We start from the raw sequence: 14434 nt of genomic DNA, 5'->3' as shown, positions 1-14434 counted from the left end.
CTAAGAAATAATGTCAAGGACACACCCATGGAGGCTAAAGAGAATGAGTGGTCGTCTCCTAACCACCAAGGTTGTGGTTTCGACCCTCAGCCATTGTGACCATGTCAAAGTGCTCTAAGATACTAGACCTCCGGTTGTTCCTGATGCGGCGTCATTTGTAGGAAGAAGAAGTCAATGTTAAAGCACTTTGAGTATCTTGTACAATAGGTAGAAAAAGTGCTACACAAGTGAAAGCAAAAGTGCAGTCGCTGTGCAGTGAAAATAAAACCTCTTACTGTAACAATACTGACTTTATCTTGTATAGTAAAGAAAAACATCAACCTTTGCTCTCTACAGTCTACATGTTCCTTTAATTATAGAAGAGGTTTTCAGCAGGCAGAATGGAGGGAAAGGTGTTTTACAGAGTTAGTGGGATCCAGTGAGCAGCACAACTTGGATTTAGGTTTATACAGATGAGCTGACTAATACAAACAGTTCTCTAAGTCTATTGACATTTTGAAAAAAAAAAAAAAAAAAAAAAATCTTTTACAGAAATCTTATTGTCTGCTGAATCAAGTGGTACACTGTATTATCGAAGGCACTTAAGTATTGGGACACTTATTTTAAGTCCACTTCTTGGGTCAAACAATTGTTTTATGTGTTTCATTTGTATATTGAAAGATCCTATGTAAAGTGAACATAAATGATAAAAGCTTGATGAGGCTGTCACGTGGAGGCTTTAAAATTTACAGAATAGCAACTGACAGATGTGAAGATATCCGGGACGAGCTTCCACACCAAATGGATATCACTCTTCCGTTTATTTACAGTTTTTATGAAGATTTTTTCTTTTTTCGGTGCAGTGTTAGAATTTTCTTGTTAGAACTGATAACACGCAAAAACTACACATTTGTTGGCTACAAATCATCACGAGCAGAACTTTATGGAGTAAAAATTCAAAGTGTCTTATAGGAGCCGTTAAAATGGAAGTACTGAACATTGATGGATCACAGTGGAATGACTCTTGAGGAAAGTGCTAGTGGACGAGTCATCCTGGCTGAATTACTGAATGAGTTGTAGATATTAAGTTTTGTTTAAATGGATAATATAGCGAAGCAGTGAGAATATACCATGTGCTCTTTGTTTAATGTTTATGACCTGTAAAGTTGCAGCATTCTTATGGGTATTGAAGAGTTTGCCTTATCTGGAGTAATTTGTTTTGAATAAATCTTCCGGAAGCAGTGCATTCGTGATACCTTCACTCTGGAGCAGTTGCTTTAGGATTTCTCTTTACAACACATTACAGTGTTTCTGTAATCAACTGGTGCTGTTTTGAAAGCAGCACTAGTTGAAAACAGTGCATTAGTCATTAATCCACCCATTCAATGTCACTTAATACACTAGTGGATTTGTTTTTCTTTTTACCAGTCTTAATGGTTCAGTTGGCCATTATCAAGGTTTGTTTAATAGCTCTGATTGATTGCTCTTTTTGATTCTGTTCTGATGATTGACAATTGATTGATCCAATTGATCTTCTCTGTTTCATTCATACACAACTCTCAGGTTTTCAAGATGGTTATATCTCTAACTTGTATAAACTAGTATTCTTTATTCTGATCAAAGGTGTCAGTCAATTAAAATTTGTAATTGTAATTAATGGCATGACTTCAATAATTAACTGACGATTAATCGCACATTAATCGCATGTTTTATACTTCAATTTATATCAAAATTTTTAATAAAATGTAAAAAAAAATCCTAATTTAAATATAGTTTATTTTTTATTTATTGATACAGTAATTTCATAACAATTGAAATATGTATTGTACATTAAAAAAAACAACCAACAAAAAAACAAAACAAGTGTGACTGATTTGTGTTGATCATTTTTCTTTCACAACATGGCATAATTGCATTTGTAAGACATACATGACATACGTAATTGCATTTGTGAGACAATGGTGACAGCTCAGTGCATTTTTCTTTTCATGTTAAGAGCTGACAAATTTTTTAACATTAAGTAACTTGTGAAATTATGCACACTTTTAAAACTGTAAAACACAACTGAGTGCCCAGAAATATATGCATTGTTATTTAAATTATTACTGCGAAATTGTGTTAGTGTATTCCTTTGCGGAACGCTGAATACTTTTATTTTGTTAAGTTTAATAGGATGTACATTATAAAATAACGTTTATTACTGCACAAGCGATCGATGTGTACTTTTCATATTAAGAACTACCTAATTTTAAACAAGAAGTACCTTGCGATCTTCTGCACATTTTGAAATTGCAAAATACACTTTGACGCCAGTTACCACAAATATATGCAGTATAATTTAATTTATTACTGCTAAATTGTGCTACAGTGACTCTTTTTTACGACGTTGAACACTTTTATTTTGTTAAGTTCCCGGATGCGCCGTAATGCCCCTCTGAAGCGAACACGTCGCTAGTACTTTCACTTTCACAACCTGACGGTGCTTTACTGCAACGAAACAGAAGACGATGTTAGACTTCCTGGAGCTACCGAATAATATACACCTCACATCAAAAGATCAAGTGGCTTGGAGTCACTCCAAGTGACGGCATCCATTCGGCTCTAGGCTCCCTCTTGGAGAGCTGTAGCAACTATGCTGCTGTGCTGTGCTAATCGCTAAAGGCGCCTTGACACTTGCACGATTTTGTGGCATGAATTGGCACGACTCGAGTCGTACCAGTGCGCGAACTAGTCGTAAAGTGGCGTGAAGTGTGCGTAAACCCGTCGTGACTGCGTGCCATGTCGGGGCAAAAATTTTGAAATGTTCAAAAATGTTGTCACGACAAAATTTCGCGACCGGGTCTTGAACTATGCGCAAACTGTTCGTGAACTCGTCGGGACGATGCGGGAAGGATGCGAGCCAGTGGGCGCCTCTGATGGGCCCTCCCCGGCGCCTGCGGCACGCCGAGGAGACGATCAAACTTGACTATACTAGAGGAAGTTTTAACAAGGTTTTGTGGGTGAACCTGCGGAAGGATTTATTACTATGCGTGAACTCGTCGTGTCAATGTGTTGTGTTTGTGAACTCGTCGTGAACTATGCGTGAACTAGTCGTGAACAGTGCGGGAACCTCAGAGTTCGTGGCCCAAAATGACACGACTTGCCACGACAGAATCGTGCCCAAAAGTCGTGCAAGTGTCAGGCCGCCTTAACACTGGTGCTGCCCAGTGCGTTCTGTCAAAGCAGGGAACTGGTGGAAGTGCTACACCGTCCAAATGGCTCCTCCACTGGAACATTTATTGTAGCTCCAGTGCAGTACAGTGCATTTCTATTGGGTAATTTTGACGTGGACGTTTGTGCTGCTTTGCGACTGGAATTCTATTAGAGGCTTTCCAAATAAGGAAACGGTCGTTAATCGAGCGTTAAAAAATTTAGTGCCGTTAAAGGCACTTTAAGTTAACGAGATAATAACGCGATAATTTTGATACCATTAATTCTGATCAAATTTATTGTTGCAATTGCCATTGTTAAAGGACACAACTGGGCAACAAAACTTTGCCCACATGAAAAATTGTCGGGTTCATATAAAAGGTGTTATGTTCCAAGTTGTGCATTTGATACAGTTATAAATACATGGAACTAAAAGACAAAATGCTCCTTCACTCACATCATCGTGTGACTCAAACCGAAACATTTTTAGTCTAGGTCAAAATTAACAGACTTGTTCTCACTATTCCAATACTTTTGGAATGGATTGTAAAAACCTGGTAAAAAGGTAAAGAAGCAAAGAAAATATACTGAAGGTTGGTGTGATAAATCACTGTTTTAATTCATCCCATGACTCCTCCTCATAACTCAAAGCCTCCAAAATGAATGCAGGCTATGTCTCCGATTTCATTAAAAGGCCATTTTTATATACCATTACCTCTTGTAGAAAACTCACTTTTTAATTCTCCCCAGCACTTCTATTTCCATTTCTGTCACCCTCCACCCGCTTCCTCCTCTGAGCTCTGCGTCTTCTTCAGCTTTATCCTCCTCTACTTTTAAAAAGTGAAATCCCCACATTCACCATGCCCTCTTTTTATTCGGCCAAGAAAATGTCTTCAATATGCCAAATGTAAAACTTGCCATGACAAATTCAAACTCACATCGCATGTAGGCTGCAACAAGACAAAATAAATTAATAAAAAAAATATAAATTGAAGGACAGCACACAGTAAAGAACAGACCTTTCAGGTTTTTATTGGGCGTTGAAAGAGGCATGATACCAGTCTGTTAAAATAACCATATTTTTCACATACACGTTTTAAAAATTGTATAATGGACAGGAGGCACAATTGTGGCGCAATGGTTGTTGCCCCTATTTTCCTGTAGAGTCAACTAATGATGAGTGTGTCGGGTACGAAAGTTAAGGTTTCAGGCCTAAGTGACGTCAGGCGCGTGCACACTCTCTCGGTCACTCTCCCCTGCATCCCCCGACCATGGTCTGGAGACCAAGCAGGAAAGGATGACACCTGTCTAGTGTGATAAAGAGGAAAAACTGAAGTCGGACAAGTGTCGCAGCGTTCAACAGGTGGAAATACCTAAGAGGATGAAACGGGACCCACCGCTTGCTTTCTTCTTGCTAAAAAGGTAAGACCTTGTCATGAAAATGCGATAGGGTCTATTTATGACGAGCAATGCACATTAAAGCTACTACACATTGATTGCAAAAACTCAGAAACTTAAATCATGCCCCTTAAGGTCAAGGGAACGTATATTAGATAAATCCCTAATTACCATGAAACTTGACTTTCACAGGAAGATCGAAGACTGAGCACCGTTTTGTTCATGCAATCTTCTGTCATACTACGGGACTGAGAACTTAAGTCCATCAGCGGGTCAGGGGCTCGTGCCAGACTTAGTGTCAGCTGGCCAGAGCACACAACTAAGATTCAAACAGATTCAAAGCCTTATTAACCTTATGCGTAACCTGCAGTGTGTGAGAACCTCTTTACACACACACTGATGAAGAGGAACTTAATGCGTCACAGCAAGAGGAATTTTTCACATGGTTTTAAAATTGTTTCTTTGAAGGAGGCAATGATTTTTTTTAAGTGCTGTTTTTTTTGTAGTATGGTGTAGTTTTGGTATAATCAGTTCATTTTATCGCTTTAAGAAAATCTCCTAATGTGCCTTTTATTAACAAGTGATTTCTGTGTAGCTACTCTACCATGGAGGCCTGATTAGCAGCTTGCTTAGCACCCTCCGGTCCCCCTTCATAAAAAGAGGGATCACCACCACTGTCCTCGAGGCGTGTCAACCACGACAGCCTCACAACATCTGGAGCCTTTAGGAACTCCGGGTGGATCTCATTCACTCCCGGTGCTTTCTAACCTCCTCAGTGACTTCAACCCCAAAGATAGGAGAGCCCACCTCAGACTTCCCAGACTCCGCTTCCTCAAAGGAAGGTATGTCGGTGGAATTGAAGTGGTCTTTGAAGTATTATCCCCACCGACTCACGAGGTCAGAGCTGAGGTCAACAGTGCTCCATCTCCACTATACACAGTGTTAATGACACACTGATTTCCCTTCCTGAGACGGTGGAGCAGAATTTCCTTAGTCTCAAAAAAATCAATTTGAGCTTTGTGGCTAAAGGCTGTGACTACATACATTTTTTTTGTAATGTGGAAATATATATATATAAAATAAATAAATAAATAAATAAATAAATAAAAGGGAAAATTCCCACATTCCAAAGACATGCGTGGCAGGTTAATTGGGCGCTCCAAATTGTCCCCAGGTGTGCTTGTGAGTGTGGATGGTTGTTCGTCTCTGTGTGCCCTGCGATTGGCTGGCAACCGGTCCAGGGTGTACCCCGCCTACTGCCCGAAGCTGACTGGGATAGGCTCCAGCACCCCCGTGACCCTTGTGAGGAGCAAGCGGTTAATAAAATGGATGGATGGATAAAAAATAAAATACAATTATTTGGAGTAAGCCTGTCACATACCAAATGATGAAAAAGTTAAGGACTGAATACTTTCTGCATGCAATCCACTTATTTTGCAAGAATACGAAGAGCTTTTTTCTTTTTCTTTTTTCTTGCAAAAGATTAAAATTTAATTTGGATTATTTACTTACACATGCAGATTTTACCAACAGCATTCATTGGCTCAATCTGAGCCAAAAGTTACTCCAGCTTGCCATATTAGTGGAACCCCCCCTAACCTCAAAGGTCTGTTATTGGACATAAAATGAATGATCCTTCAAACATGAAAGTTTCACAGTGCAAATACAGCAGAAATGCGAAGGCATGCTTCACAGCTTTTGTTTTTCTAAGTTATGTGTCTCTCACTATTCATGTCCCTTCATCTTTCAACTAGGATAAGCAATTTTCTGCACACTATGGAATCGAAATTTCTTCATCAGCATTTTGTGTATTCCTCAGTGATACCACATAGATTGAATGTTGGAAGAAACAAATTGAGTGGCTTGCTTTATTTCCCCAGTTTTCCCCATATTTCCCTGAAGCTTTACACTTGTGATCTTGTTCTTACTGATTTATGAAAATCTGAGCCATCACAGTGGTCTGAATGTGTATTAAAAAGTCAGATGGATACAAATCACTGCAGAGATTTAAATCTGGGACATTTCCAGTATAAAAAAAAAATCAATTAAAACAACAACAACAACTCTAGGATGGCCATCTTTTGCAGTGGACATATCCACAACCTAAAGATGATGCTCCCTGCTGGATTACTCGTTCAGATCTAATCCATAATGTTCCATCTAGGAATGGACAGTATGTAATCCTGTGTAATCCATGTAACGGATGGCCCAACAGTTTGCAACATAATGATTTGAACTCCTACAACCACGCTGGTTCATCCCATGTTGGGATAAAATAAAAACTAGGACAAAAATAGTCCCTTTACATGATTAATTCAGCATTTTTAACATCCATTTTGTTAAATGTTCTTTTGCTGCACCACATGTGAGACAAATCTGATTTGTTCCATGTGATTCCCCCCCACCCCAATGACTCATCAGGGTATTTAATTCAGAGGTTTTTATTGAACCTTGAGGCTGTATTTTCTCTTCTTGTCAGATGCTGCAGCTCCAGGAAGTGTCAGAAAGTAAAGTAATGCTCAACTGGGACTTTAGGACTTTAAGCCGTCGTAAATATTGACTGGACTCATCCATTACAAGAAAATTCTCCTGTGGGAGAAAAGGAGACTGTAAACAATCTTTTAAATGAGGAGTTACTGGATTTCTCTGTGATGACTTAAGATCATATCTGCCATATACAGTGTGAACAAATAAGATTGCAGGACAAAGGTTGTTTGAAGTCTTCATTGGAAATCAAATAAAAAAAAAACAGAAGGTGCAAAGATGTAAGTGTTGATAATTGCCTTCTATTACAAATAAAAATTCTTACAACGCTGTCATCATTGTAGCTACTTCACAATCCTTAAATTAAACTACTCATCATTTTCTTTGTAAGTAATCCACCTACTCAGCTTCCACACGGCTGCCTACCTAGAATAGAACACGTTTTACACACACGCACACATCCACAGTCCAAAATTCCCACAGAGACTCCATCTGGACAGGAACACTTTATCTTCCTCCATCTTTGTCACCCACTCTGCCTCTCTCATCCTCCTCCCACACACACTCACCTTGCTTTAATGCAACATTCATTCAAACATGGTGGACCATCATGTACCAACAGAGCCAGTGCACCATTATTATAGGCCTGCAGTCGTCTGCCATTCAGGCTAAAAATATATACAGGTACAGTATGCGTATTCGGTGTGTGAGGCGCTGTGCATTTAACTATATGCATAAGTCACAACATTAGCAAAATAGGTATGTTTTGAAGGCCATTACAAGAGCTGTATAAAAAAAAATATTCCTTTACAAAAATAATAATGATCAGTTTTGATATACACTGCATCATACTACAGGCTTTAATATTATTTTGCTTATCTTATATCAAGCAAGAGGGTAAAAGTATGAGCACAGTTATAAACTACACATATTTACTTTATTCCAAAGTGTCACGCCGCCACCAGGCGTGGCGGTTCATGCTTTTATTTTTGTGTCTCTGTTTCCCGTTTTACTTTGAAATCCTAACTCTCCTCTCACCCCAGGTCACTTGCCCTTCCTGCTGCGCCATAATTACCGGTCCCCGCCCTTGATTATCACCACCTGCCACCAATCACCTACTGCAATAAAAGCCACCTGCATTCTCCCCTCAGTGCCGAAGTGTCACAGTCAGTGCATGGAAGCGTCCCACAGTCCTTATGTTCTCGTTCATGTTGCCAAGTGTTTTTGCCTTGTTTTTGTGCCTTTTCCTCCCCAGTGGAGCGCCTTTTGTTACCCCTTTTGCCTTGTGCCCTTTTTCCTCCCTAGCGGAGCGCTTTTCGTTGTCCCCAGTACCTTTTGCCTGTTTTTTTCCTCCCTAGTGGAGCGCTTTTTGTTCTCCACTTTTTTGCCTCCCTGTTCTCCTCTCAGCTTGAGAGGAGACCCCTGTTGGCCGGTAATAAACCTGCTGCCTTGGTGGCTTACCTTACGCCTGCGTCTGAGTCCTACCTTACCTCGCCTTGTCAGTACACTTCGGCCAGCATGGACCCAGCAGGCCAGGTCGAGGCCGCACTGCAGAGCCAGGAGGCCCGGCTCGACAACCAGGACCGGATCCAGCAGACCATGCTGTCCCAGATTGGGGAATTGACCAGCCAGGTCCACGAGCTGGTAAGCCTCTCACGGCGTCGAGCGCCAGCTCCTACTGGACAAATTCCTCATCCTGAGTTCTCCGTACCGACCACGCCATTCACCGGGGTAGGATTAAGACTGGCCTCCCCAGAATGATACTCCGGTGAACCCGGACGCTGTCAGACTTTCCTCACGGAATGCGACATTCATTTTGAACAGTTAACACAGGCATTTCCCACAGCCCGATCCCGAGTGGCCTTCATGGTGTCTCACCTGACGGGACGGGCCAAAACCTGGGCGACCGCGGAATGGGCCAGGGGTTCCTCGGTCTGCCAAAGCGTACAGGACTTTCAAATCGCTTTGCGCCAAGTCTTTGATCCAGAAAACAATGACCGAGAGAAGGCACGAGCACTGAGCAAGGCTAAGAATCTGTCAGCGATTACGCTGTCCGTTTTCGAACACTGGCAACAAACAGTGGCTGGAACGCCATAGCTCTTCATGACCATTTCTTGAAAGGACTCTCACCTGCCATTCAAGAGCTTCTGATTCCCGTAGATCTCCCCACGGACTTGGACCCTTTAATTTCCCTCGCCATCCGCACCGATCATCGTCGCCAGGAGCTGGCCAAGATCGGCGGACCTCGAAGGAGGGAGGAACCCACCCCCTGGACACGGACACCGGAGGCCAGAAGGCTGCGACCCATCTTTCCTTCCCGACCGGAACCAGGAGAGGTGGACCTCGCCAGCGACGAACCCATGCAACTGGGAAGGGCTCGGCTTTCGCCGGAGGAGAGACAGTGCCGACGCCGAGAGGGCCGTTGCTACTATTGTGGTGGTCTTGGACACTTGGTGGAATCCTGCACCACGAAGGGCAACCCTCCGGTGAGTTCTCCGTCACCCCGACCCGCCAAGAACCACAGACTCACGCAAATTCAGATAACCCACCACAATGTCACCACAGATCTGTCAGCCCTTATCGACTCCGGATCCGACGAAAGTCTCATGGACTGGGAGCTCGTAAAGCAAATACGATGCTCCACCGAACCCCTTTCCTCGACCATCCTGGCTAGAGCGCTGAATGGTAAAGAGCTCTTCAAAATTACCCACATCACTGAACCTCTGGAAGTACAAATCGGGCAGCACCTCGAGACTCTTCGTTTCCATGTTTTCCACGCTGCTTCCCCCACTTTGGTTCTGGGACACCCTTGGCTGCGTCTACATAGCCCCAGAATCGACTGGAACACTGGAGTTGTTCTGGAGTGGGGAAAGGACTGCAGCTCTCACGGGTCGGAACAACCCGCACTCCGAAACTCCACAGCCCAGGTTCACCAGGTGACTCTCGTCCCACCGGCTCAAGAAGAGTACCCGAACCTGCACACTGTTCCCTCCTGCTACCACCACCTGCGGGAGGTCTTCAGCAAAACCAAAGCCATGACTCTCCCTCCACACCGCTCATATGACTGCCCGATCGATCTGATTCCCGGTTCAACCATTCCCAAGGGGAGACTGTATTCGGTCTCAGGACCCGAACGCCAAGCTATGAACAGTTACATTGACGACTCCTTGAAGGCCGGCCTCATCCGACCATCTTCCTCACCTGCTGGCGCAGGCTTTTTCTTTGTGAGTAAAAAGGATGGATCCCTACGCCCCTGCATTGATTACAGTCCTTTGAACGACATCACTGTTAAGAACCGGTATCCATTGCCCTTGATGTCCTCGGTGTTCGATCAGCTGCAACAAGCCAAGATCTTCACGAAGCTCGATCTGCGGAACGCCTATCACCTCATTCGGATACGTGAGGGAGACGAATGGAAGACAGGCTTCAACACTCCTCGGGGACATTATGAGTACCTGGTCATGCCATTTGGCCTCACGAATGCTCCAGCCGTCTTCCAGGCCATGATAAATGAGGTACTCAAGGACTTCATAGATCACTTCGTGTACGTTTACTTGGATGACATTCTGATCTACTCACCTGACCTAATGAGCCATTGAGACCACGTAAACCGAGTACTGCAACGTCTTTTGGAACACCATCTGTACGTGAAAGCTGAGAAGAGCCTATTTCATGTTAACACCATCTCCTTCCTGGGATTCATCGTGTCACCAGGGAAGGTGGAAATGGACGCGGACAAGGTCAGCGCCGTACGAGAGTGGCCCACGCCAGACTCTCGGAAGAAAGTTCAACAGTTCCTCGGATTCGCCAACTTCTACCGCAGATTCATAAGAAGCTTCAGCACCATTGCCGCTCCCCTACACGCCTTGACCTCCCCACAAGTCCGTTTTTCATGGAACCTGGAAGCCGAAAAGGCATTCAAGGACTTTAAAGCACGCTTCACCAATGCCCCAATTCTCAGAGTCCCAGACCCCAAACGCCAGTTCGTGGTGGAAGTAGACGCCTCCAGTGTTGGAATTGGGGCGGTACTGTCCCAGCGTTGTCAAGAGGACGGCAAGACACATCCCTGCGCATTTCTTTCACGTAAATTATCCAAGGCTGAATGCAATTACTCAGTCGGAGATCGGGAGCTTCTCGCTGTCAAAGTGGCCCTAGAAGAATGGAGACACTGGCTAGAAGGCGCTGAAATGCCTTTTGTGATCTGGACCGATCACCGAAATTTGGAGTACCTACGCCAGGCCAAAAGACTCAATCCCCGACAGGCCAGATGGTCCTTGTTTTTTAACCGCTTTGTATTCTCTCTAACTTACAGACCAGGCAGTAAAAACGTCAAGGCGGACGCATTGTCAAGAATCCACGAATCCGAGCTATTGGAAGCCGAGCCTGAGACCATCCTGCCCCGGGATTGCATAATTGGAGCCATGAGATGGCAAATTGAGGACGATATTAAGGAGGCATTGCGCAACGTCACTCCCCCCACGTCTTGTCCACCACGTCGACTCTTCGTGCCTGAGGAACTAAGATCTCAGGTGATACACTGGGCTCACACATCACAGTTGTTTTGTCATCCTGGAGTCCGCAGGACCATGTATGCTGTTGCCAGGAGATTCTGGTGGCCGGCTATGGAAACCACCATAAAAGAGTACGTCGCTGCCTGTCCAACTTGTGCCCGCAACAAGACCTCAAATCAGTCCCGGATGGGCCTTCTTCAACCACTGCCAATCCCATCCAGACCATGGGCAGAAATCTCATTGGACTTCGTAACCGGTCTACCCTCACCCCATGGTAAAACCACAATTCTCACAGTTGTCGACAGATTCTCCAAGATGGTTCACTTCATTCCACTGTCCAAGCTCCCATCCGCCAAAGCAACCGCCGACATTATGATCCACCACATATTCAGATTTTATGGTTTTCCCTTACACATCGTTTCCGACCGTGGACCACAGTTCGTCTCCCGATTCTGGACACAGTTCTGCAAAGCCCTAGGAGCCAAAGCCAATCTTACTTCTGGATACCACCCTGAGGCCAATGGACAGGCAGAACGACTGAACCAACAGCTTGAAACCGGTCTCCGATGCCTTGTCTCCCAGAACCCGACCACCTGGAGCAAGTATCTGGTATGGGTCGAACTTGCGCACAACTCATTGCCCACATCTGCCACAGGTCTCACCCCGTTTAAATGCGTCCACGGCTACGATCCACCATTCTTCGCTGAACTGGAGGAGGAGGCAACGGTTCCCTCGGTCCAGGCCATGATCCGTCGGTGCCACAAAGTCTGGTCGGCGGCCCGGACGGCGCTTCAACGCCATGGAGACCGGGTGAAGAGGGCCGCCGACCGGAAAAGGAGACCGGCACCCGAATACCGCCCAGGCCAGCGGGTGTGGCTATCGGCCAAACACCTCCGACTCAAGGTACCATGTCCAAAGCTGGCCCCGCGATTTGTGGGGCCTTTCCCAGTAACCAAGTCCATAGGGCCTGCCGCCGTTCGACTCCGTCTGCCCCGATCCCTCAGAGTTCATCCTACATTTCACGTCAGCCAAGTCAAGCCTGTTCACGAAAGCCCGCTGGTGCCCTCCGAACCCGAGCCCCCCCCCCCGGAGATGATAGAAGGCGGCCCCGTTTACAAGGTCAGAAAACTCTTAGATGTTCGTAATCGGGGCCGCGGGAGGCAATACCTTGTCGACTGGGAGGGGTACGGCCCGGAGGAAAGACAATGGGTCCCCTCCCGGTTCATCGTTGATCCCTCCCTCATTGATGATTTTTATGCTGAGCACCCTGACATTCCTGGGCCGTCAAGAGCCGGCCGTTGAGGGGGGGGGTACTGTCACGCCGCCACCAGGCGTGGCGGTTCATGCTTTTATTTTTGTGTCTCTGTTTCCCGTTTTACTTTGAAATCCTAACTCTCCTCTCACCCCAGGTCACTTGCCCTTCCTGCCGCGCCATAATTACCGGTCCCCGCCCTTGATTATCACCACCTGCCACCAATCACCTACTGCAATAAAAGCCACCTGCATTCTCCCCTCAGTGCCGAAGTGTCACAGTCAGTGCATGGAAGCGTCCCACAGTCCTTATGTCCTCGTTCATGTTGCCACGTATTTTTGCCTTGTTTTTGTGCTTTTTCCTCCCCAGTGGAGCGCCTTTTGTTACCCCTTTTGCCTTGTGCCCTTTTTCCTCCCTAGCGGAGCGCTTTTCGTTGTCCCCAGTACCTTTTGCCTGTTTTTTTCCTCCCTAGTGGAGCGCTTTTTGTTCTCCACTTTTTTGCCTCCCTGTTCTCCTCTCAGCTTGAGAGGAGACCCCTGTTGGCCGGTAATAAACCTGCTGCCTTGGTGGCTTACCTTACGCCTGCGTCTGAGTCCTACCTTACCTCGCCTTGTCACAAAGTTAAAATCCCTGTTAAGTGAAAGTAAATTTCTTTTAAATTTGGCACACCGCAGAGAAGAGCCCTGTTAACACTGTCAAATTTAAATGGTTAAAACAACAACAACAAAATATCAAGTACCAAGACTTCAATTGTGAAAAATCAAGCTATTCTCCCTGCTCCGCTTAACTGTCCAAATGACAATCAAATACCATTGCTACAACCTAGAAAAATTGATGCAACTTTTTATAGCATATTTATTCTAATGCCACACATAAATATATGTTTAAGTAACAAAAATCCAAAGCCCCTGGTGAAAGGAGTATATCCCACCAGATCATTGAAAGCTATTTTACGCCGTGACAACGAGGCAGACATGCCAGCGTGCTTGTCCACATGTAAAGACGCCCACCTATCTTCCGACTTCTCTCCATGACATGCGCATACTCACTGTTGAGTATGAGGCACTCTCAAACTGTCACGCAAACAGACTATCAATAGAGAAAATGAATTTTGGGGTGGCGGCATAGTTATCTAGCTCAGTGGTTCCCGATCACCGGGCCATGGATCCATCCGGGCCCTGTGCCACTTTGGACTGGGCTGTGGCAGTTCGCACAATTGAAAGAATAAAATACTTACTGGACTTCCGGTTAATTGATTATCTGAGGCTTAAAAACATTTTATTTTGAAAAGTAACCCGGATACCCTCTGTTAAAACTTTGCCGCATGTCAATTATATTGATGGCATAGTCTTGATGCTAAATTGACAAGTTAGCAAAATGAGTAAAAAATGAACAGACGTTCTCTGTGTGCCCTGCGATTGGCTGGCAACCAGTCCGGGGTGTCCCCCGCCTACTGCCCAGAGCCAGCTGATAGGCGCCAGCACCCCTCGCGACCCTTGTGAGGAATAAGCGGTCAAGAAAATGGATGGATGGATGGATGAATAGATGTATTTGAAAAGATTCTTTGCAACAGGGAAAAGGCTCAGTGATGACACAATACAAGACAAGAGCCTATGACCAA

The sequence above is a fragment of the Festucalex cinctus genome, chromosome 1 (genome assembly GCF_051991245.1).
Source record: "Festucalex cinctus isolate MCC-2025b chromosome 1, RoL_Fcin_1.0, whole genome shotgun sequence".
NCBI classification, from domain to species: Eukaryota; Metazoa; Chordata; class Actinopteri; order Syngnathiformes; family Syngnathidae; genus Festucalex; species Festucalex cinctus.
Note: the sequence above shows the minus strand (reverse complement) of the source record.